Source organism: Lissotriton vulgaris, chromosome 8, assembly GCF_964263255.1.
Source record: "Lissotriton vulgaris chromosome 8, aLisVul1.2, whole genome shotgun sequence".
In the NCBI taxonomy this organism is placed as follows: domain Eukaryota; kingdom Metazoa; phylum Chordata; class Amphibia; order Caudata; family Salamandridae; genus Lissotriton; species Lissotriton vulgaris.
This window is the reverse complement of record NC_141696.1, coordinates 901,398,547-901,421,689: the sequence shown is the minus strand read 5'-3', so window position 1 is coordinate 901,421,689 and position 23,143 is coordinate 901,398,547. Positions and strand designations below refer to the sequence as shown.

Genomic DNA, 23,143 nt, shown 5'->3' with positions numbered 1-23,143 from the left:
GTAGGTATACTATCCAGGATAGTGATGATGTTACCTTAAGCTTGAAAATATCCCAGTCAATGATTGCTCTTTCCATCAGCAGATCACCCCACCTTGTGATCCCTGCGTCTAGTAGTACTCTTTTAGCTGTGTTGACTTCTTGTGATGCTAGTCCAGATAAATCCCAAATCGGGGCATGTTCAGATAAGTATCCTATCCCGGCTTTAGATTTTATTTGAGACCACACTTTTAAACTACTCAATAGTGTCTTTAATCTAACTTTTTTGAAAAACCTCTGGTGGCCGAACTTGAAGAGAAAGCCATTCACTGGAAGGTCCGAACCCAATAGCATTGCCTTGTACATAAGCCCATTTGCATTTTCCAAGGGGATCTTGAGTAACATCCTGGAATGGGACAGATGAAATGCCCAAGCATAGTATTCCAGATCTGGCAATGCAAGCCCCCCTTTTTCTCTTCTCCTTCTCAGTTTTTTCCAAGCTAGTCTACTGGATTTATATCCCCAGATAAATGAATTAATATTTTGCTGACATTTTGCAAGCTGCTTGGTATCAAAGACTAACGGAATGGAATTAAAGATAAAAGTAAATTTCGGGAGAATACTCATTTTTATCAAACTAGTTCTCCCGTAAATAGTAAGTGGGAGGAAGGACCAGGCCTTCATCAAAGTTTGGGATTCTCGGGAAATGCGGGCTAAATTGTTTTGGGCCAAGTGGTCTAGATCTTTAGTTATTGTAATTCCCAGGTACCTCATTGAGGATTTTACCGGGAGTTGAAGATTGTGAATGTTCCAGGCCATAATATCAGTTTTCCCTGCATTAATTTCGTACCCCGAGAATTTCCCGAAGTTCTCTGCTTTTTTTATAATTATGGGGAATGCCAACGTAGGGTCAGTTGTATAAATGAGTATATCATCGGCGTAAAGGGCAATCTTCTTTTCCCAGCCCGCAAAAGTAAAGTGTGGAATGTTAGTATCCTCCCTAATAGACTGTGCAAACGGTTCAACATACAAATTAAAAAGAAGGGGGGATAAGGGGCAGCCCTGCCTTGTTCCTCGGCTAATTTCAAAAGGAGTTGTTCGTGTGCCATTTATTAGTAGAGATGCTCTAGGGTTGTTATATAATAAGCCTATGGTCCTACAAAATGTGGGTCCCAGACGGAATTTATCCATTATTGAATTTAAGTATACCCAATTTACCCTGTTGAACGCTTTGGTGGCGTCGAGGGTCATGATGGCCAGGGGTAGGCCGAAGGTTGAGGCGATATCTGTAGCTCCCACCAAATCATAGGTTAGATCAGCCAGTTGCCGACCTCTGATAAAACCCTTTTGGTCAGGGTGGATTATCGACCCACTCTCGCTTCCCAATCTCTCAGCCAATATTGAGGTGAAAATCTTGCAGTCATTATTGAGAAGCGAGATTGGACGATATGATCCACATTCAGCTGGGTCCTTACCTGTTTTTAATAATAAGGCTATATTGGCTTCCCCCCAGGAGCTTGGTGGTGACTGCCCTCTAATCATTATATCATTAAAAAGGTTCGTGAGAACTGGGGTAAGCGTAGAATTAAGTACCCTATATAATTCTCCTGGGAGACCATCTGGTCCCGCAGCTTTGCCCTGTGATAATTCCTTGATGGTATTAGAGACTTCTAATTCCGTTATATCTTTATCTATATTTTCAGTTTGGGAACTTTCCAATTCCGGGAGGATTATATTGTTCAAGCATTCATTTCTTTCATCTAGATTAACGTTAAGTTCCTCTGTGTATATATTCTGGAAGAACTCACTAAAGGTTTCCCCTATGGCCATGTTTGTTGACCTGCTATTGGCTTCTCCTGCGACCCTCACTTCTTTAATAAAATTTCTAGCTTGGTCAGCTTTAATTTTCCAGGCCAGCAATTTTCTTGCAGATTCGCCATACTCAAAGTGGGCAAGTTTGCTTGCCTGCCATCTTTTCTTTATCCTCTCCTGCAGTAGTGTGTCCAACTTGGCTTTTAATTCTGTTTTCTCCTCTTGATTGTCTGAGGGGAGCTGATCTAATGATTCTAAATGAATTAATTCTTGCTCGATATATCGAATTGCCTCTTCATATTTCTTTCTCCTGTATGAGGCCCTCCCTGTAATGCAGCCCCTGATGAAGGCCTTCCAAGCCTCCCATACCATAACCAAGGAGGTGGAGCCTAAGTTTTGCTCTAAAAAGGAGACTGTTTCCAGCGTCAGATAATCTTTTTCCTCTTCTTCCAATAGAATTGTTCGATCAAAAGACCAAGAGGGGTGAGTAGGTTTCTGCTCTAATTTTACAGAGAAAAAAATGGCAGAATGATCTGACAGGTGTATAGGAAGGTATGTTATGTTTTCAACCTGATCCTTAATGGAGAGACTGAATAGAGCATAGTCAATTCTTGATTTATGTTTGTATTTATAATTGTGGTAGGAGACTCCCAGGGCTTTACCAGCCCTTTGTCTCCATAAATCTATTAGACCAAAATTCGACATACATCTGAGCAGTGTGTCCCTCATATTACTATGGACGACCGCTCTCGAAGAAGGAGATTTATCTAGCTTAGTACAAGCTTAAAGAACGTATCTCACAATGTAAGCATATGCAAACCTGCATTAAAATTTAGAAAGAGCTACACTAATAAATATCTAATACATAGCTTGCAAGTTTCACACGTTCATGATTCAATTACACCTACACTGCATTTTTTCCTCTTTCAATTCTACGAGTCCCAGAATTCAAAGAAAATCATTCTCTGTTACCAGAGACCATTTATATACAATAAAAATGTTCACATCTTCAAATACACTATTACCTACAACTTTAACCATTAGAGTATAGTGTTTTTTTCTATCATTTAGAGAATAGAGTGAAGAGCAACACAAGGGAATATGGAGCTCTATAGCAATAAATTGTGAACTAACTTCACAAACACATACTCTGCACCTGACACAAACTATGTCTTACTCTCCTATTGATAAATATATAAAAATACTTTTACTACCAGTTATAGACCATCTCATGTACTTTAAATATGTTTATATACCTTTCATACTGTTTTTTTAACAATCTCACATATACATATACCTTTTAAACACATTAAAAAGAAATGTAAATTACATACCAGAAGATTGAGTCTATTGATCAAATAGTTTCTTTTGCTCTTATTAGATAGATGCAATGGTCTTAGGGTTTGAAAAAACTAAGTTTAAGTATGGTACTCCACTCTCATACAAAGCAACCATAAATGGCAAACTTTTCAACTTTGCACTGTCTGATACTCCAGAAGATGAACAAATACCCTTCATATTTTAGTGTTCTAACTGCACTTCTCAATGGTAGTATGTGTTAACCCCTTCACTCACTTTTAGAGGTCTCCAAAATGGAAGCCTATTTCTGATTATTCGCTAATTCTTCCCAATAAATTTGGGAGAAAAAAAATGGGAGTAAAAAAAAATATTTACCTTCATAGTTGTAGGACTTTAAGAGTCACTACACTTATTAAGCAAATACTCACTAGGAAACAAAACTATTGTTATTTTAAAATTACCCTAAAAACTTCAAACTTATAATAAATAGTGACCTGTGTCTTTAACACCCTTCCCCGATTCACTAATAGCAAAGTCTCCATGCAAACCCCCTAGAACCAGTAGGCTCACAGGTTCACACCACATTCTAGAAGGAACATACTTGTGCAGAATTAACTGCAGCATATATATATTACATGTTTTTGTTACCAGAGCCAATCACAGATCTAGTTACTAATTCTCTCAACACACTATTTTTTTCACCTACATTTTCAGTACAAATATGTTTTAGCACACCTCAATTTTAAATGCTTTTCATTTGGAAAACTGCCCCATTCAGCTCCAGCCTTCTCTTGTCTGTTTCTGCTGCTTCATTTCAAATTGTTAGCATGTATATTGTGGGCCATAGCTATATCTTTTGGGCTAGAGAGGCTGTTAGAAAGAATGGTATTGACAGAGACTTAGGTTTGTCTAATGTGGACATCAAATGGATTGTCCAGAGAGGGTTCAAGTGTTGTCAATTGCTGACTTTCAGTGCAGATTCCCAACCCCCTAACCTCATGATGGCCCAATGTGGTGGCAATAACCTAGGTACGTTGACTGGGGTACGACTGGAAATCCTAATAAAGGATACCTTTGAAGAATTAATGACTCTTTTCCCTCACATTGATGTATTACAACATATGCCAAAGGCAAGAATGGAAGTGGTCTCATCAATTATGTCCACAAATTGACAAAGCCAGGAAACATGGTAATAAAACTGTTTTTGCATTCTTAGAGACCATAACATGGGCTGTATCTACAACAACCTGCATTTCAAATTTTTTTTTAAACAGATGTTATTGGCATTTATCATTCAGCACAATACAGTTACATTATCCTCTGGGCAGTAAACATCCACAATTACCCTTGCAGGATTAGTCGCAATGTATTCAGGTACTGCCCTTCCCAGCTTCCACTTATCCTTCAACTGACTACCACGTTTGACAATGGTTGCCACACTGGATTCTCAACAATATTAACAGTCTTACAGTACCCCCCTCCCCCCTCCCCTGCTGCTGCCGACCTTCTTGCCGCTTCCACTCTCGCTGCGGATACGGTATAGGTCCCAGTCTTGCTCGCCACACCTTTGTGCCTTGTTCAGAGAGCACGCCATGTGAGTGGGAGTCAGGGTACCATGGCCCAGTTACGTCCCCTTCTCAATTCTGTCTTGATTCTGCTCCCCAGGGCCCACCTGCTGAGATCCCGCCTGTGGCAAACTAGGTGTCGACTCTTGGTTCTCATTCTGCAGATCATCGACCAACACCCCCCAGGCCTGTGCCCGCTGCAATCTCCCTATACCCCTTTTCGCATTCCAAATCAAGATTCTATGCTCACAGCTTGCCCATTTCCTAACTCCCTTTTCCAGTTGCCGACCCCCGGGCCAGCCGGAGCCTTCCACTTGCTGGTAAGTTCACGTTTCGCCAGGACGTATGCCAGATCCTGGAACGTGGCTGTGACCTTAGTTTCAGCGGTGTGGGGAAATAGATTGAGCAGTACATGACCAGGGGTGCATGGGATCTCCTTCTCTGTGACTCGCGCTGTCTCTCGAACCACCTCCTGCCAATACTCTTCTATCTTCGGGCAACTCCACATCATATGAAGATAGTTAGCACCTTCTCGACCCGGTGTTTTCCAATATCCCCTCCCTCCTTTTCATTAATTCTCTACCGCTCCCGTGGACGGACCATTTTCTGGTCACAACCCACCTCCCTGGAGCATCTAAGAAGCCCCAAAAAACCCCTACCTTCACTAGAGACAGAGCGTGGGCCAGTCTCTCGGTGGAGGCCTGGTCCACAGCCCTGGACGCTTCAACCCCAAGTCTCACGGAGGACTCCTCCACCGCCGACTCCCAAGTTAGCGATTGGATATCCTCCTCCCTCGACAGTATTATCCCCATAAAAAATCGGGAGATTAAAAACAGGATAAAAGGCCAGGCTCCCTGGTACACCCCTGATCTTCGTGACCTCCGCAAAGAGTGCAAAAAGGCTGAGAGACAGTGGAGAAAGGACTGGCTCCACAGTAACAAAGACATCTACAATAGCAAGGTAAGACGCTACAAATCGGCTCTCAAACTAGCCAAGGCAGGATTCTACGACAATAGAATACATAACGCCACTAATTCCGCAAAGGAATCTTACTCGATCCTCAAGGAACTCCTCACCATTCCCGTGGCACCCACTGTTGCCCATGCCCCTCCGGACAGAAGCAACGACCTTGCCTCCTTCTTCAACTCAAAAATCGCGCGAATACTGGACTCTCTCCCTCCCACCACCCCCCTTAATTATGCTGATACAGAGGTCTGTACTAACAGCCCGCGGCTGTCCTCCTTTAGAGCAGTTTCCCTTAGTGAGGTCACCTACACGTTAGCCAAAATGAAAAGTGGCTCCCCCCTTGATCCGGCCCCGGCCAGACTTTTAAAATCTGTGTCTCCAGCATTGCCCCTACCATCATGGATCTTATTAACATCTCCCTTCTCCAAGGCATAGTGCCTCCCAACTGGAAAAACGCGGTCGTCAAGGCCCTGCTCAAAAAGCCCCATTTGAATCCGGACGATATGTCCAACTACAGACCCATATCACTCCTTCCCTGTATCAGCAAAATGGCTGAGAAACTAGTTAACTCACAACTCTCCCTATTTCTTGAGACCAACAAAATCCTGCGCACATCCCAAACCGGCTTTCGGCCCGGCCAGGGCACGGACACAGCCCTCCTCTCTGTCATCAAGGAGTCAAGGTGCATTCTGGACTCAGGAGGATCAGTGGCAGTGATCCTCCTGGACCTCAGTGCCGCCTTTGATACGGTGGATCACGATGTCCTTTTACATCGCCTGGCCAGGGCAGGAATTGTGGGTACAGCTCACGCTTGGATTAACTCCTTCCTTTCAGGTCGTTCATTCCAGGTGTGGGACGGCAACTCTCGCTCAGACCCCCTACCACTCACCTGTGGAGTCCCTCAGGGGTCCTCGCTTAGTCCCACCCTGTTTAATGTTTATATGGCCCCCCTGGAAGACGTTGTGACCCCTTACGGGATAAAAATAGTAAACTATGCTGACGACACCCAACTTGTCGTCTCTCTCTCCCAGCTGGACAAACACCCAGACAGCCTGCGGAACTGTCTCCAGGACATTCACACCTGGATGTGCAAATCCTCCCTGAAGCTTAACGGTGCAAAAACCGAAATTATGCTTCTGGGCAACAAATGGTCTGCCATCCCCCCCGCGGTTTGGCCGGACGCCTTTGGTGAGATACCCACACCAAAGACAGAAATTAAAATGCTAGGTGTCTGGCTGGAACCGAACCTCACCATGAAGACCCAGGCCACCAAGACCGCTGGAACATGTTTTGGCCTCCTGCGGTCAATCCGCAAAATTCTCCCTCTCCTCACCCCCCTGTCCAGGAAACTTCTGGTTCAAGGGCTCATCTTAGCCCGGCTGGACTACAGTAACGCCGTCTACCTCGGCGCTCCGGAATTCACCTTGGCCAAACTCCAACGGGCACAAAACGCTGCGGCAAGGCTCATTATGAACCTCCCTCCCAGAGCCTCTGCCAAACCGGCCCTCAAGGCCCTGCACTGGCTCCCTGTCCGCCAGCGAGTAGAGTTTAAAGCCATGTGCACCAGCCACAAACTCATCAATGGTGCCGGCCCGGCCGCCCTGAAAGACCTGGTCGCCCCCTACAAAGCCCCAAGAACACTTCGATCTGACGCCGAACATCTGGCCATCGTCCCAAAATTTAAGAAGGCTCGCACCGGTGGCCGTCGCTTTTCGGTCAAAGCCTCTGCAGGATGGAACGCACTTCCCCGCAATTTGCGCCTGGAACCTTGCCACGCCCTCTTCCGGAAAAAACTAAAAACCTTTTTATTCCCTAAATAGCCTTCCGGTCCTTTCCTCTCCTGGTTTTTTTACAACTCTATAGCGCGGGGATGCCTACGGGTCACCAGGCGCTCTATAAAATTTATAAATAAAATCTCCTGACATCTGGGGCAGCACGAATCCTCCCGGCCAAAATACCTGTTAATCCTGGCAGGGGTAATATACGCCCTATGCAGCATATAAAAACGAATTAATTGGAATTGCGTATTGCAGGAGACCTTGGTGGCTCGGATCAGTCTTTCTCCAGTATGGGGCTCCCCGTGTCCACTTCCCATTTACGTTTCAGACTCTCCAGTGACCCTGTGGAATCCTGTCTGATGGCTCTGTAGAGACATGAGACTGCCTTAATGACCCCGCCTGCTAGACTTATGTATTCACATGTAGAATGCGTAGGTGGTTCTAATGTCCTCTGACTCCAATGTCTCCGCATGGTCCCGGTGACCGCCCCATACAGCAGAAAATGTCCCTGTGGGATATCCCAACTAGCTTGGAAGGCCTCAAATGTGAGCAGCTCCCCATCACCATAAACATCTCCTACCTTGGTGACCCCCGCGCGTGCCCACTCCTCCAATCCCCTCCACAGACCTCCATGTGGGAGCGCCTCCAACAATGCCACAGGCATCTCTGGGGAGTAAGGTTGCTTAGTTTTGGTTTTCTGAAGACACCTGATCCAGCAGCTTCTTATCACCGTATTTTCTGAAGTTGTCAGTGCACGCTGTTTGCTGGTACCCATGAGTGAACTCAGGACAGCTGCTCTACTCGGGGTGAATGGGGGCGTCCTCCTGTCGGGGTCTAGGCTTCCTGCCACCCAGTGAGTGAAACATTGAAGCTGACCCGCCAAGTAATAATTCTCCATATCCGGTACCGCCAATCCCCCCTCCTCTCGCGCCCTGCGCAATGTGGCCAACGCCACTCTGTGCCTGCTGGTACCCCATATAAAAGCAGCCAGAAGAGAGTCGAGGGATCTGAACCACGCCTTAGGGATCCACACTGGGAGTGTGGTAAAAAAAATATAACAGACGAGGCAATGCCACCTTTTTTAGCAAGAATATGCGCCCGCCACTGACAGAGGCAGCATCCCCCAAAACATCATACTGCCCTTGAGCGATCGAGGAGCCCCCCCTACATTTCTCTCCTGAACATCAGAGAGATCATGGTACACTTTAACCCCCAGATATCTAAAGCAGCGGGGTTCCCACTGGAGGTTCCCCAGGCCCGCAGGCAGCAAGGCCTCTCCCACTATCTGGAAGAGTCGCGACTTCTGCCAGTTGACAAAGAGCCCAGAAAAAGTTCCAAATTTGTCCATCATATGCCGGGCTCCCTCCAGCGCCCCACATGTGTCCTTTAGAAAAAGGAGCAAATCATCTGCATATAATGCGATATGGTGTGTTTGCTCTACTAGATGAATGCCCTCATATAGCGCCCCTGATCGTGCCATACACGCTAGCGGTTCTACTGCCAGCGCAAACAGCAGGGGGAAAAGGGGACACCCCTGTCGTGTACCCCTCTCCACCCCATACTGTAGGGAGATGGTGCGGCCCGTCCGTACCCGCGCCACTGGGTCCGTATATAGTATCTGAACCCATTGGATAAAGTCCTGCCTCAGCCCCATCCGTGCCAGAACTGCGTGCAAGTATTCCCACTCAAGGCTATGGAATGCTTTATCGATATCAATAGCAAAGACCGCCCCCTCCTGCGCCTCTGCTGCTCCCTGCTGTAGCACTGTAAACAGCCTCCTGATGTTCAGGGTGTTATTTCTGCTAGGGATGAAACCCGCTTGGTCGGAATGCACTAAAGACGTCATGTGTGGCAGCAACCTGTTAGCCAATATCTTAATGAGAATTTTAATATTGAGGTTTAGCATCGACAGTGGTCGGTAGGCTGAGCACTCAGTTGGGTCTTGCCCGGCTTAAGCAGGGGAACCATTACCGCCTCCCTCATTGTGGGCGGCAACCTCCTACTCTCCCATGTAGCCGCGTATAATTCCACTAGTCTGGGAGGCAGCTCTACCAGGTATGTGGCATAGAATTCCTGGGGCAGGCCGTCTGTGCCCGGAGTCTTCCCCTGCGCCATCGCTTTAACTGCCCTTCTGATTTCCCACACCGTAATCGCCGCTCCTAGCCCCTCCGCTTCCTCCACCGCGAAGGAATGGAGCGGCAGGGGCATCAAGTATCCTACTATCCGGCCCATATCACGGTTGCCCGTGCTTTTATACAGGCGGGTGTGATACTCCCTAAAACGGCCAATAATATCCTCCTGCGTACTAAATATGAAGTGTAAAATGCCTGCCCTCTCCAGCGCCTGCGCAGAGCCTCACCTTCTTTATCTAATATGTGGGTTTCTTGGAGCATCGCGATTTGCACCCCCCTCCTGTTTAGCTGTGAGAATATTTTATACCTCCTACTCATAGTATTCATGCCCCTAACATTCCACAACATTATGCTATAGGCGGCCTGTGTCTGCTGCATGAGTGCACATGTTCACCCCCATGTCTGGCCCCAGACCTAGCATCTCTTCGCGCAACCTGCCAGTAACTTTTACCGTACAGCAGGATGTTGCACCCCCCCCCGCCGACAGCAACATCCTCCCCATGACCCAAACTACTAACCCCTTCCAAACATTACAATAACCGTCCCAACACCCTCTCCCCAGGACAAGTGAAAACAATTCCCCCATCCAAACTACACCCTTCATTGCTTAAACAAACCAAGTTCAGAGGTGACGATCAGGCCAAAGTCCACCGAGAGGTTGCCTTCCTCTCCGCCCCCCCCCGGATCCCCGCCCCCCCCCCCCCCCCCGGCAATGTTCCCTCTAATTTTTTTCCTCTGTGTGCGGCAGTGTAGGGTCTCTGTGCACTGCAGCCATGGCTATGTGCGCAAGGAACCAGACCGTGTGTGTGTGCAGAGCCAAATATCCCTCCAAACATTTGCTTAAAAATCTGAAAAGATGGTGCATTTCCACACACACAGTGCCACGTTAAACTATACTATGTTGTGTGGTTAGGTTTGCCGTAATTTTTATAGCAAATACAAGTCAAAGTACTTAAAAAGTATTTTAAAGTTGTGTAAACTAATTACATCGATTATACTCATAGTACGGCCCGGGGGCCGCCAGCGGCCCGGCAGGCCTTCATTGACGGTGCATTGACCTTGCCTTGTTGTTTCTAGGCAAAGTGGAGATGCATGTGCTGTAAGAAGGAGTGAAAAAAACAACAAAGCCTCCTTAACAAGTAAATGGAAGACCTGTGAAGTACTCAGGTGCGGCTGTGTGCACGCTCGGGAAGCTGTCTCAGCCCGGGCTGCCACAAACAAATGGGTAAGTGGCGGGGGGGCTGGGGCCTAAGCCCTTTGAGCCCAATGGGCGTTCAGCGCCTGGATGTAAGCACATTCAGAATTTGGACAATTGCGTCTAGAGACAGAGACAGATAGGGACAGATACAGACAGATAGGGAAAGAGACAGACACAGAAAGGGACAGAGATAGATAGGGACAGAGACAGAGAGGGACAGGGACAGATAGGGACAGAGACAGATAGGGACAGAGACAGATAGGGACAGAGACAGAGAGGTAGAGAGAGAGAGGAAGGTAGAGAGAGGGAGGGAAGTGGTAGGGACAGAAAAGGGGGTAGAGGGTGGGAGAGGGAGGTAAGGGAGGTAGAGAGAGAGGTAGTTAGAGGGAGAGGGGGTAGATGGAGAGGGAGGGATGGAGAGGGAGGTAGAGGTAGAGGGAGGTAGAGAGGGAGGGACAGAGGGATGGAGAGGGAGGGACAGAGAGGGAGAGGGAGGGACAGAGACGTAGAGGGAGAGGGAGGGACAGATAGACAGAGAGGGAGGGACACAGAGGGACAGAGGTAGATGGAGAGGGAGGGAGAGCGCGGTAGAGGTAAAGGGAGAGGGAGGTGGAGGTGGAGGTGGAGGTGGAAGGAGAGGGAGCTAGAGGGAGAGGGAGCTAGAGGGAGAGGGAGCTAGAGGGAGAGGGAGCTAGAGGGAGGGAGATAGAGGGAGAGGTAGGGGAAGGTAGAAGGAGAGGGAGGTAGAGGAGGGAGAGGGAGGGACAAAGAGGTAGAGGGAGGTGGGGGAGGGAGGTAAAGGGAGAGGGAGGGAGGTAAAGGAAGAGGGAGAGGGAGGGAGGGACAGAGAGGTAGAGCGAGGGAAAGGGAGAGGGAGGGATAGAGAGGGAGAGGGGGGAACAGAGAGATAGGGGGAGAGAGAGGGAGGTGCAGAGAGGTAGAGGGGGGGACAGAGCGGTAGAGGTAGGGACAGAGCGGGAGAGGTAGGTAGAGACAGAGAAGGAGGTAGAGGGAGAGGGAGGGAGAGGGAGAGGGAGGTAGAGGGAGGGACAGAGCTGGAAAGGGAGAGTGAGGGAGGGAGATAGAGGGAGGGAGAGGTAGATTCTTTGCTACTTCTGTGGACATTGTGGACAATGTGCAGCGTTTAATTTTAAACTTTTGTGTGTTCTAGGAGCGAAGTTGAATGTTTTCAGATATGTTTTAGTCCTACTCTAACAAGGGTGTAAACATTGATTTAGGTGTTTCACTGGTAGTAAGGTCAACATGTCCGGTCTTAATTTCGGAGGTCGGTTGTGGGGTAGAACATTAGCGTCAAACAGCCCGGGCATTGTTCATAATAAAATCAGTGTTGAGGCAATGCTATCGTTTTTAAGAGAACAATGAGACTTTGTTTTTATTAACCCTATTTTGCTTAGTAGTATAGAGTATTGCCCTCATATGCTAGAGTCTGCATCAGGGCCATCGGATACTTTTTAGGACGACACTATACTTCCTAAAATACATTCCACATCTCTATATAGCACTTCATAACACACCATACCACTCAATTCAGCGCCACTCCATAACAATACACTCTACTCCACAATAGAAGGCTTCACTCCACGCCACTTTGCACCAGTAATTTTTAGCCATACTGAATAGCAGCCACACTGCTGTACAACATGGCTAAGACAAATTGGTAAAGCTGTAGGCGAGATCTATTGGCTATGCCAGTGCTTGTTGTTTATACTTAAGCATACATTATAGGATCTCCTTCATATTTTGTCACTTTTGATGTCAATACCAGCTGAGTAACAGGAGTTTTAAATGCATCACTGCACGAATGGACCATCTCAATCTCCTTGCCTACTCAGTCTTGTTTATTGCTCTCTATCAAGGCGTAGACCTATATTAGAAGCAGAGTTGACTGATCTTTTTCCGCACAGTAACTACAAGTTAAATGCATTCAATGCTCTTTTATTTCAATCTCCATTCGTTTTCGTTAGGATACTGCTGATTTTCTTTGTGTTGTCTGGTACATCGTTTTCAGATTCCTGGGTATGTTGTGGTAAATATATCATTTCTGAATGGCCTTCAAGACGATGTGGTTCATTATAAAAAATGATGTCCATTCAATGCCAATAGGATCTTGTTTTTTCCCATTTAACGTTTAATCAAAAGGTTTTGCTTTCAACTTAAGTTCAGTTCAAGATCTAAAGAAATCTGGCTTTGGTTTAAGTTTCATCTGCTTCCCTAGTCGAATTGAAAAAGTGTCTTTTCACTTTATCTTTGCAGTGTTTTATTGTCATTTTGTGTCAACAGAAGCAGTATTGGTCCAGACGATTTTGACTCCCACGTTTTTTCTGTTTTTGACATTGCCAGTTTATAGTTTTTTCGAGAAAGTCAGAATTGTTTTTTGAGCAGATACTAACCTTTGGCTCCTCTTCCTAATTCTCATGAGAATGGGAAATTTGTTCCATTGCGTTAATTTGCTGCAATTGATGTGTAAACCTTTCTTGACACTACTGAAAACCGAAATCTTTGGACTGTAGTCTTCATATTTTGTGCCACTATGAACTATCTGCACTACAGTTTGGTTTAAAAAGAGTGCAGTTGCAACAAATAATATTGTCATGATCATGAGGGAGGCTCTGATTGCTAACATCATGCAAACCTAACTTAGGTAACATCATTTACACAGTAGGCAGACAGAAAATGAAACATCCTGAAAAGACAGACACTAAACATAACCCTGTTTTCTCGCAGCACATTGGAAAAAACTGTCTTCATGTCACTTTTCAGTGTTTTTTAGATCCTCTGCACTTTTTTGCCCATGTTCTGTTTTCTTCTTTTAAGGGTTGCTATAAACTCTTTCTGGGACTGATAGTGGAAAGTTATTTGTGTTCGTGATTTGGATAGTGCTTCTGAATAGTATGGTGGGAAATATAAACTGAAGCTAATGGGCACTCAGTAGGGAACCCTGTCCTTATAGGAAACCGTATTATTAAATATACAGACTGCACCTATGGCCAATGCAAAATTATACTTTTTTTGCATGCTTTTTCCTCACCCACCCACCAGCTGGTGGAACGATGCATTGCATGTGAATCCTGAGTAGAATCACACTGCAAAATATTCACAGCCTCAGCCACCAAGCACCTTTAGTCTTAGTCCAAGAATCTTTCCATCAACAGCATGAAGTTAATGTCTAGCAATTTTTTTTCCATGTCATGCTTCATCTCATCTTCATCAATCAATGTTGCTACAGTCCTGCTCTTCCCACCGACTAACCAAGCTCCCAAAATCCGTTTTGTTCAACTTTTTTATTTCCCTGTTCATCAAATGACTCCAGCTTTTTACACCATGTACTCGTTATTCATACCTTTTTTTGTTGCAGGCTTATATTTTACTTCACTCCCTAGTCTGACAGTTACTCTAGGCTTACCCTGATTCAGATATTATCATTTTTTGACTTAAAGACAATTGCCATTGACTGACAGTTGCCTTTAAACTGAACAGGAACAGGGTTACGATTAAAATATTAGTGCAGAAATATCTACTGGGGGGGGCATACTCAAACTGCTACTTCTGTGGACATTGTGGACAGTGTCTAAGTTATTGCTGCATGCTTGATCGACTGTCTCTCCGATATCTCCAATATCTTGCCACTTCTTTTTACATAAATGTCTTGCAGAGTTTTAAATAAACGTTTTTCCAAAGCTATTGCAGCGTTTTTAAATAAAGTTGCTTGCACTTGCCTCTCCCCTTCTTTCTTTCATCTATCTTCCTCACTCCTTTCTCCTTTCATTCTACTTGTTCACCCATCACAGACCTCACCTCGCTCCTCTCAATCTTAATCTCTGTCACCTATTCCTGAATGAAGTGGCTCTTAGGTCAGAGCATTGCAGAGGCCCGGCCGGGGCCGCTCGTGCACACTGCGCTATTTAAATATAATGAGAGAGAGGCTCGGGTGAGCCTCTCTCCTGACCCTTGGGCCCAGTTGTGCATGTGCAGTGCACCACTTAATTTATTAGAAGCCTTAATTTTCTTTGATCAAGTGAGGGGGCCCCTGGAGCATGCCCCCCCCCCACCCCACAACAGGGGGCTGCGAGGGGCTGTGTTACACCCCTTTTCCTCTGTGTGTTTCGAGAGCAGGAAATCTGTGTGTGTCAGGAAAAGGCAGGCGGAATGTGATTGGTTCCGGATTTCGACTATGTAGATTTTTAAAGCAGTGAGTAACCCAGGATCTACTGAGAATGCTTTATTGTGAAGAATGCGTCTGCCTGTTCATCTTTAGATTGTTATTTTGTGGTGTTATACAGCCATGTTTTTGTTAGAGTTGGTGATGCTGAACGTTTTCTTACTGTATGTAAGAATAGTTTTTACTTTTTCTGTCCGTGTGAGCTGCAATCAAATTTTATTAAGACCATATTATCAGAAATCGTTTCCGTAGTTTTTAACCGAGGAAATGAGTTTCTAAAGTGTGTGGTCTTCGCAAACCGGGAGGAAGAGCTGTAATGTTTCCTTCCGAGCTCAATGCGACTGCTTGCGGCGTGTTACACACTTAGCATTGTGTTTCTTTCAGTGCACAGCTGCTGGTGTGCCTTGCAATTAGCACGTCCCGATCTGTGCCATCAAAGAATCCTCGCATTTTGAAAGCGGCGTTGCCGCGGTAGTGCGCGCTGAATACAGCGCACTGCGCGCTTAGGGTGACTTCTGTGAGCACGCGCTCCCCCGCGCAGCTTATTGGGAACAGTGCCCCCCGGTCAACAGATCACAAATAAGCATCAGGGAACACCCTCAAACGTAAGGTAGCAGGACATTACCATTAGTCTCCATTTTCCTGCCCCCAAGCATAGTTCTGAAAGTACCTGCCTGCGCCGGCCACCTCACCCCAGGTCGTCCACTGATTCTGGGAGTTACGTGCGGCAGGATCTGGCAGGAATCTCCCATCGAACTCAAGCTGGTCTCTAAGTCCGAGTCCCTCTGGTCTTCCCCAGTAATCGGTGCTGATTCCCGGATTCCCGCAGCACTCAAGGAGGTCACTGCTGCAATCGCACTGGCCTTAGCCCGATTGGCCTCCTCCGCCATCGGGTGGGTCTTTGATGCAGCCCCCTGCCAGGGGAGGTCGGCAAGCTTTTGTTCACAGGCCCCTCCTCTCCACACTGTTGCCCCTGGGAATCTTGGCCCTCAATCCAACCCCATATGTCCTGGGGGGTGGTAAAGAAGGTGGTTCCTCCATTATGTACGATGCGCAGCTTGGCCAGAAAAACCATAGAATAGGACACCCCCATCTGGCGCAGCTTCCGTTTAACCGCCGTGAAAGATGCTCTTTGCTGCTGAACCTCCCGGGAGAAGTCAGGGAAGATCCGTACCACGCTGTTCTCCATTTTAAGCTGTCCTTTAAGCCGCGCCTGACCAAGCACATAGTCCCTGTCCTTATAGAACAAGAGGCACCCTGTGCGCCCATTCCAGCGCAAAGAATGGGGACAGCCCCCGCTACTTCTGTACGCAGCCATCGCTCGAGGTACTTCACCATATTGTTCCCTTCGACCTTCTCCGGCAGGTCCGTGACTCGAATGTTGTTCCTGCGGGCTCTATTTTCTGCATCCTCTGCCCGTTGCTCCAAAACCTGCACCCTTTTCTCTATGACTTTGAGTTTGCTGGCCGTCGCGCGACCAGTGATCCCAGGCCCTCTATCTCTGCCTCCGTGACGCGATCTGCCAGTTTCCTGTGATCCACTTGAAGGAGGCCTAAATCTTCCCTGAGGGTTTCAATTTTAGTTTCAACCGCCTGCCGGGAGCATTCTATGGCCTGCAGAATGTCCTGAAGGGAGGGGTCGCCCTGGGGCGGCCTGGTCCCCGGCCGAAAAGTAGTGTCTCCACAGTCCTCGCCCGCTCCCTCCTGGTGCTAATTTTCCCGCCACTTGGTGGTCCGGCCGATGGCGACTGCAGGTCCAGTATTCGGTGCTCCCCACACACACCAGAACGAGGCACAGGTGATTGTAGGCACCCCCTGCACACTTGCAGTGTTCAATCCTGTAAATACCACACCTTGCACACCTCGTCACTACTTCACCGGTGCAGTGTGCCCACCACTCCACTCCACAGGCACCTCTCTCCACCGGCCTACCGTCGCTCCTCCCCCATGATGGCCGGCACTGGCATCCTCCGCCGCTCTGCTCCCTAAGCTTTGCCTGCTCCGCAGGCTGTCCAAGAACCACACAAGACTGACCCCCAGCAGGCCCTCCGTCTTGTGTACACCTCCGTCTCCCGGCGTCGCTGCCGCCGTATCAGGCCACCGCCGGCCTCTCCGTGCCTCTTCCTTACCCTGTGTCCCTAGGTTCCGTGGGCCGCCCGATGACCACGCAAGGCAGACCGCAGTCAGGCCCACCTTCTTGTGCGCGCCTCTAGTCTCAAGCGCCGCTACCGCCAGATCACTCCTCCGGCAGGCCGCTCCCAGTCACCTTCCGCTCTAGGGCCTTGCCATGGCCTCCTAGGCTATGCCCCTTACGTCTCAAGCCTGGCTGAAGATGGCTGTAATGCCAGAAACCGGTCCTAGGAAGTTTGTTTCCGGTCCAGGGAAGGCATGGCTTGGCAGTTCGGGCTGGACTTTTCCCATGAGACACTGGGTAAGACTGATTTGCATATGGCCATGTCTGAACTGGGGTGGCCGAGTGGGCTAAAGAACGGTGATGGATTAAACCCAGATCTGTTGACTGGGTGTGAGTGTTTGATTGGTTCAGATTATTCATCCATTACCACCCCCTTTTGTACCGCTTTGTTCGCCATAAGGTGGCAGGGTATGCTCAGACGTGAGTCCCTTGCTCACTTTGCCACTGGATTCAAGCAAGCCTGGCTGAAGACGGCTGTAATGCCAGAAACCAGTCCTAGGAAGCTTGTTTCCTGTCCAGGGATAGCATGGCTTGGCAGTTCGGGCTGGACTGTTCCCATTAGGCACTGGGTCAGACTGATTTGCATATGGCCATGTCTGAACTGGGGTGGCAGAGTGGGCTAAAGAACGGTGATGGATTAAACCCAGATCTGTTGACTGGGTGTGAGTGTTTGATTGGTTCAGATGCTACGTCCATCACCACCCCCTTTTGTAACGCTTTGCCCACCAGCAGCATTTGGATTTACATGCCCTGGGCACACTCAGTGCACTAGACTAGGGTCTAACAAGTAAACCAAATAGCCAAACATGGAACCACTGATTAATACATCAATTTACAATAGGGAGCACTTGCACTGTGGCACTGAATAGCAGTGTCACAGTGCCCAAAGCATCTAATACCAGCAAAAATACATGAGGCAACAGTAAAAATGGAAGGGAGACCCACGCCAATGGTGCTAGGTCTAACAGCTACCAACACTTTCTGATTGAAGTGTTGGCAGCCAATCAGAGATGTGCAATTCCCTTCATGACCTTGTATTTTATCACATAGGCTTCCCGATCGAAAAAATATCACTATAATTTTCAACTTACATTTCTGAAAAACTACTGAACAAATTTACACCAAATAACAAAAAGCAAAATCTGCGTAATAACTTCTACCTTTCTGCCAAATTTGGTGTAATTTTGTCAAGCTGTTTGGGCTGTAGGTTCAACTATGCCTTCCTATGGGAATAACATTGCAAATGCACTCTTATTTTGCAACCCTATTTCTCGGTGGTCACTGCACGGATCACCCCCAAACTTTCCATGACACACAGAACCTACTTTGACACTTTTTAGAACATTTCATTAAAGTTGGTCAAACCATGCCAAAGTTATAGGCAAGTCAAAAAATGCTCACTTCAGCTGCTGTCTTGAAAATTGTGGGGTGATCCATAAAGTGGGTCACTGAGAAAAAAAAGGGGAGTCCGAAAATTCTTTTTCTTCATGTTAAATTCCATAGGAAACTTTAAAAAACTGCTACATTCCAAACTCCTGAACCAAATTATACCAAATTTGGCAAAAAGGTAGCTCTTTGTCCAGAAAGCGACTTTTTTGTTAAATGGTGTAAATGTGTTCAGTAGTTGCTGAGAAATCTAAAGAAATTCCTAGTTGTATATCTATGGGCATTGTTGATCTGTGACCCCTCCCGGTCTCGTGTTGAGATTGATTGTCTGCCAACACTTCATACAAATAAGTATTGGCAGCCATCTTGTGAATTGGTTGAACTGAGACACAAGAAAAACGATAAGAAAATTGAAAGGGGGCAGGGTAGACACACCTTGACACCTTATGCCGCTTGTGGGGGGTCCCCCAAGGCAAAAAAAGTATTTTGTTAAAAAATAAAAAATCATCGAGCATCGCGTTAGATTTGCGACTGAAAAAAAAAAGAAGCATGTGCTTCCGCACTTCATTTAATAGGGCCCCTGGGTGGGCCATGTTCTGAGAGCATTATTAAAATATTGATGGGGGCCTGCATACGACTGCCACCGCCCCTGGGATAATTCACTCAAGAGTGGGGGCCATGTGGCCCCACTGCAACCCTGGCGACCACCACCTCCCCGGGGCACATACATTCCTAATTAAAGAAAATGCAGGGGAGGCCGTACAGCCTCCTCCACAGGGCCGGGGACTACAACCTCCCCGGGGCTAACATAAATATTAAAGCGTTGGAGGGCTCAACCCCCTCATGCAGCCCCAGGGACCACCACATCCCGGGGCCCAAACACAAACATGAAGGGAGTCCATTACGGACCCCCTGTCCCAGGGACCACCACCTCCCTAGGACTTACTTAGAAGGGAAGGGGGCCACGTGCCCCCTCTTGATGACCCTTATAGAGGTCAGGGAACCACCACCCCCGGGGCCGGCTCCTGCCATGCCATAGCAAACTCAGCTCTGCTTTCAGCAAGCGAGAGCATAACATGCTTTGGGATCCAGGGAGTTGCAAGTCAGCAGCTCCCTGGATCCCAAAGCAATGCCAGCTACCACAGGAGGCAGGGGGCCAACAGGGCTTTGAGGCTCTAACAGCTGTCCAAAATGAAGTGACCAGGTACCAGGGGATGAGGCCCCCAGGGCCAAAGTTGGCCCAGGAAGTGGGGCAGCACAGCCCCCCTCCCTATTAAAAAAATATATTAAGGCCAGGTCCAGAGGGAGGGGGCCCATAGGGCGAAGTTAGCCTGGAGAGGGGGACCACGTGGCCCCCCTACCTTTGTATGATAAAAAAAGAAAAAATAAAGGCCATGCCCTAGGGATGGGGACACCAGTGCCCGAAATCGGCCTAAAGAGGTGGGCCGCACAGCCCCCCTCCCTTTTAAAAATGCCCCCTCCCTCATTTTTTTTATAGAATTTTTTTTAAAAGGGGCAGTCCCCGGGGGATGGGGTCCCCGGGGCAGAAAATGGCTCTGGGAAGGAGAGCCACAAGGCCACCTTCATACAAAAATAGAAAATAAAAAAAACAGCAATTCGCCAGGGGCTCTGCCCCATTTCTCCACCACTCTGCAAACGTGCATTCTGGCATGCCGCTTTTTAGGGGATGAAGTCCCATTTGCTGGTGAGGGTGCCCAACAGGGCCCCCTGTTACCTCCAGTTACTACCACACAGTGGGATTGCTGAGAGGTGATCAGAGGCCACACCCCCTTTCTATATGTGAGGCCATTGAGGGGGCGCGAGTTGATGGTAATTCAGCTAACTATAAGGCTGAATTTCTCTGGCTTTGTACGAGTAACATCTGCCCCTAACTAGAACACACCTGTAACCTTTGGTTTCTTAGTGAATATACATCTACATACATACACTCAAACTGTATTGGTTCATGGATGGTGTCATTCATTCCAGATCAACTGAATATTCTTTATTTTTTTTAAAAAGCAGGCATGTTTTTTTAATGTTTACCAAATGCCTTCTTAAGGAAATCTCCCAATTCAGAATAAAATGCCTTGAGTGTTTCTTAGGCACGCAAAACAAACATCCAAACTAAAATTCCAAAGTTATACTTGTTGTTTGCTATTTGTCTAGGTATGTAAAGCTGTCAACATTTCCTTCACAGCACCGGTGATTAAGATGTTCCATTAAGATTAGGAAGGACTTCAATTGGAATTGATGTTGGGCGCATTAGATGGACAATATGTTCCCCATAATGTGCTTTCTGTTACCTTTGAGAGCAGTTTATCCATTACAAGATTTAACTTCCAAAGCAGAGCCCTGATTTCTTTCCATTAAAATCAATTATTGCTCCAGCGCTCGCTCAATTCTGAAGCCTACACAAATTGTTCTTAATTAGTTTGTGGCTTCAGGTAGCATTAGTTAAACAAAAATAACAAATCACAGCAATATATACTAGGCATTGATTATTAAATAATGCATACAAAATGTCCTTTTTTTATTGCAGCCTCTGACTACAGTAAATACATCTGTCACTGGCTGCAAAATCATTTAGAGGTTTTCAGTCATTTAACTTTTATTTAAAATGCACGTATACTTCAGAATTTAAAGAGAGGTGAACCGATCTTGCATCTAGAATAGCGTTGACAAATGTGTCCAATTTATCCAAACAGAGTACAGGTCATCTAAGGTCTCCAAAGAATATAGCACCAGTTACAAGTTTCCCTTTTCACACTTAGGGTACCTGCAGATTTTGGTGCACTTTGCATGATATTGAGAACTTTTTAGCACGCTGACTTCCAGTCCCGGTGTTCTTAAAGACGTTTTATCAATTTTCTTTTTCAGTAAAATCTGATGAATCCCGAAATATTTGAATATGTTGTGGGAGAACAGAAGACACACCTGGATTCCCGAAATATTTGAACACGTTGTAGGAGAACCGAAGACACAGCTGGATTCCATTTGTTAAAAATGATTTTTTATAGCATCAAGAAGGGGAAGATGAGTTTATTCAGATATACTGAGCTGGATAGGGGTAGGACATTGTTCGACACAGCGAGATTGGCTCGGGGTTTCTCGGTAACATACATTTTTCTTCCATATTTATCCTGCCAATGGTGTGCTAGTATCACTGAAATAAGAAATGAGAAAGGTAGTGTGCCTTTTCAACTAAAATAATCATGGTTTTTTATCTTGATTTTGAGAAAATTGTAATGTGTGTTGCCCTAAAATGGTACTGGTGTGTCAAATGAATCATTCTAGCACACTTCAAACAGATAAAAGGGAGTTAAATACCAAGGGGCTTATTTCTGAGCCCTTGCGTCACTTTTGCGCCGCAGCAGGTGCATCACTTTATATGACGTACCAGCGCTGTAAAAATTGCGCCATGTTGTACCCTATTTACAAAGGCAGATGTGTAACTTTGTAAACATCTGCTCCACATTATACCTGCACCAGGTATAATGTATGCAGGGCAGCCGTTCCCCCACAAAAAGCCTTGTAGAAGTGCCGTATTGAAATCTATGAGAATTTAGTGCGCCACTTCTAGGACACCATTGCGTCAATATCTCACGCTTGCCTCACAGCAGGCGTAAGACTGACACAGGTCCTTTCACATGAGGCTTGTCCCATGAGAAAAGAATATTGCAAGATTTGCATCACGCTTCCGACACAACTCCAGCAATGCGTCAGTTTTGCGTCAACAGATATGTCAGTAACACTGAAGAATCTGTCATTCCTTGCAACATGATGTGTCATACAGTAAATATGACGCATCGATGGAGTCACGTAGAGGGTGCACTGAAAAGTCTTGCATCACTCCTATGGTGCAGCAATGCGACCCTTATCATAAATAAGGCCCCACATGTTGATCCAAGTTTTTCAATTTGCATCACCAATGCAGGTCTAAAGCCTCGATTACAAGTGCCATGGTTGCTTACGACCCCTCTGCAAACCTGCTCAGCGCTCACAATTGTAAATAGCCACAGTTGATCTCACCTGGTAATTACTGGGTGAAATTAAGTACACAGGATAGGAGTTAATTTCAGCTGCAATTTTTAACACATTTTGACGAGGGAGAAAGGTGGAATACTTAATGCCAACAAACAAATATTGGTAACATGCAATGTGGTTTCACTTTATACTTGCATCCCACAGGATGAAGCATTGGCGGTGATGACCAGATCTTTGAACCAGCGCCCTGCCCCTATGGCAGTTCCTACAGAGTTTATTATAGCCCTACTGAGGATTGCCATGACCAACATTTTTTTTGTCTTCAAGGATCAATTCTTTCTGCAGACTAAGGGGGTCGCTATGGGGGCTCCATTTGCCCCCGATGTGGCCATTATCTACATGGCGACCTTCGAAGAAAATGTTGTCCTACACCATCTTAATCCATTCAGAGACCATTTGGGTCTCTGGATGAGATATATCGACGATATTCTCTTTGTATGGAATGGCTCCCCTGACCTACTAACATCTTTCCACAACTGGTTGAATGAACAGTCTCCTCATCTTCAATTTACCACACACTCAGACCAACAGAAATAGATTTTCTGGATATTTCCATCTTTGAGGATGGGGGTTCATTGAAAACTACTTTATATCGCAAACCCACCGAACG

At 46.6% G+C, this 23,143-nt stretch overlaps 1 non-coding gene across 1 annotated transcript; it reads left to right on the top strand.

The window, feature by feature from the left end:
* Window positions 1–15,128: 15,128 nt before the first annotated feature.
* Window positions 15,129–15,336, top strand: LOC147698147 (small nucleolar RNA U3). Its single transcript, XR_015299546.1, has one exon. It is a non-coding gene; the product is annotated as a small nucleolar RNA U3 (small nucleolar RNA).
* Window positions 15,337–23,143: the final 7,807 nt, after the last annotated feature.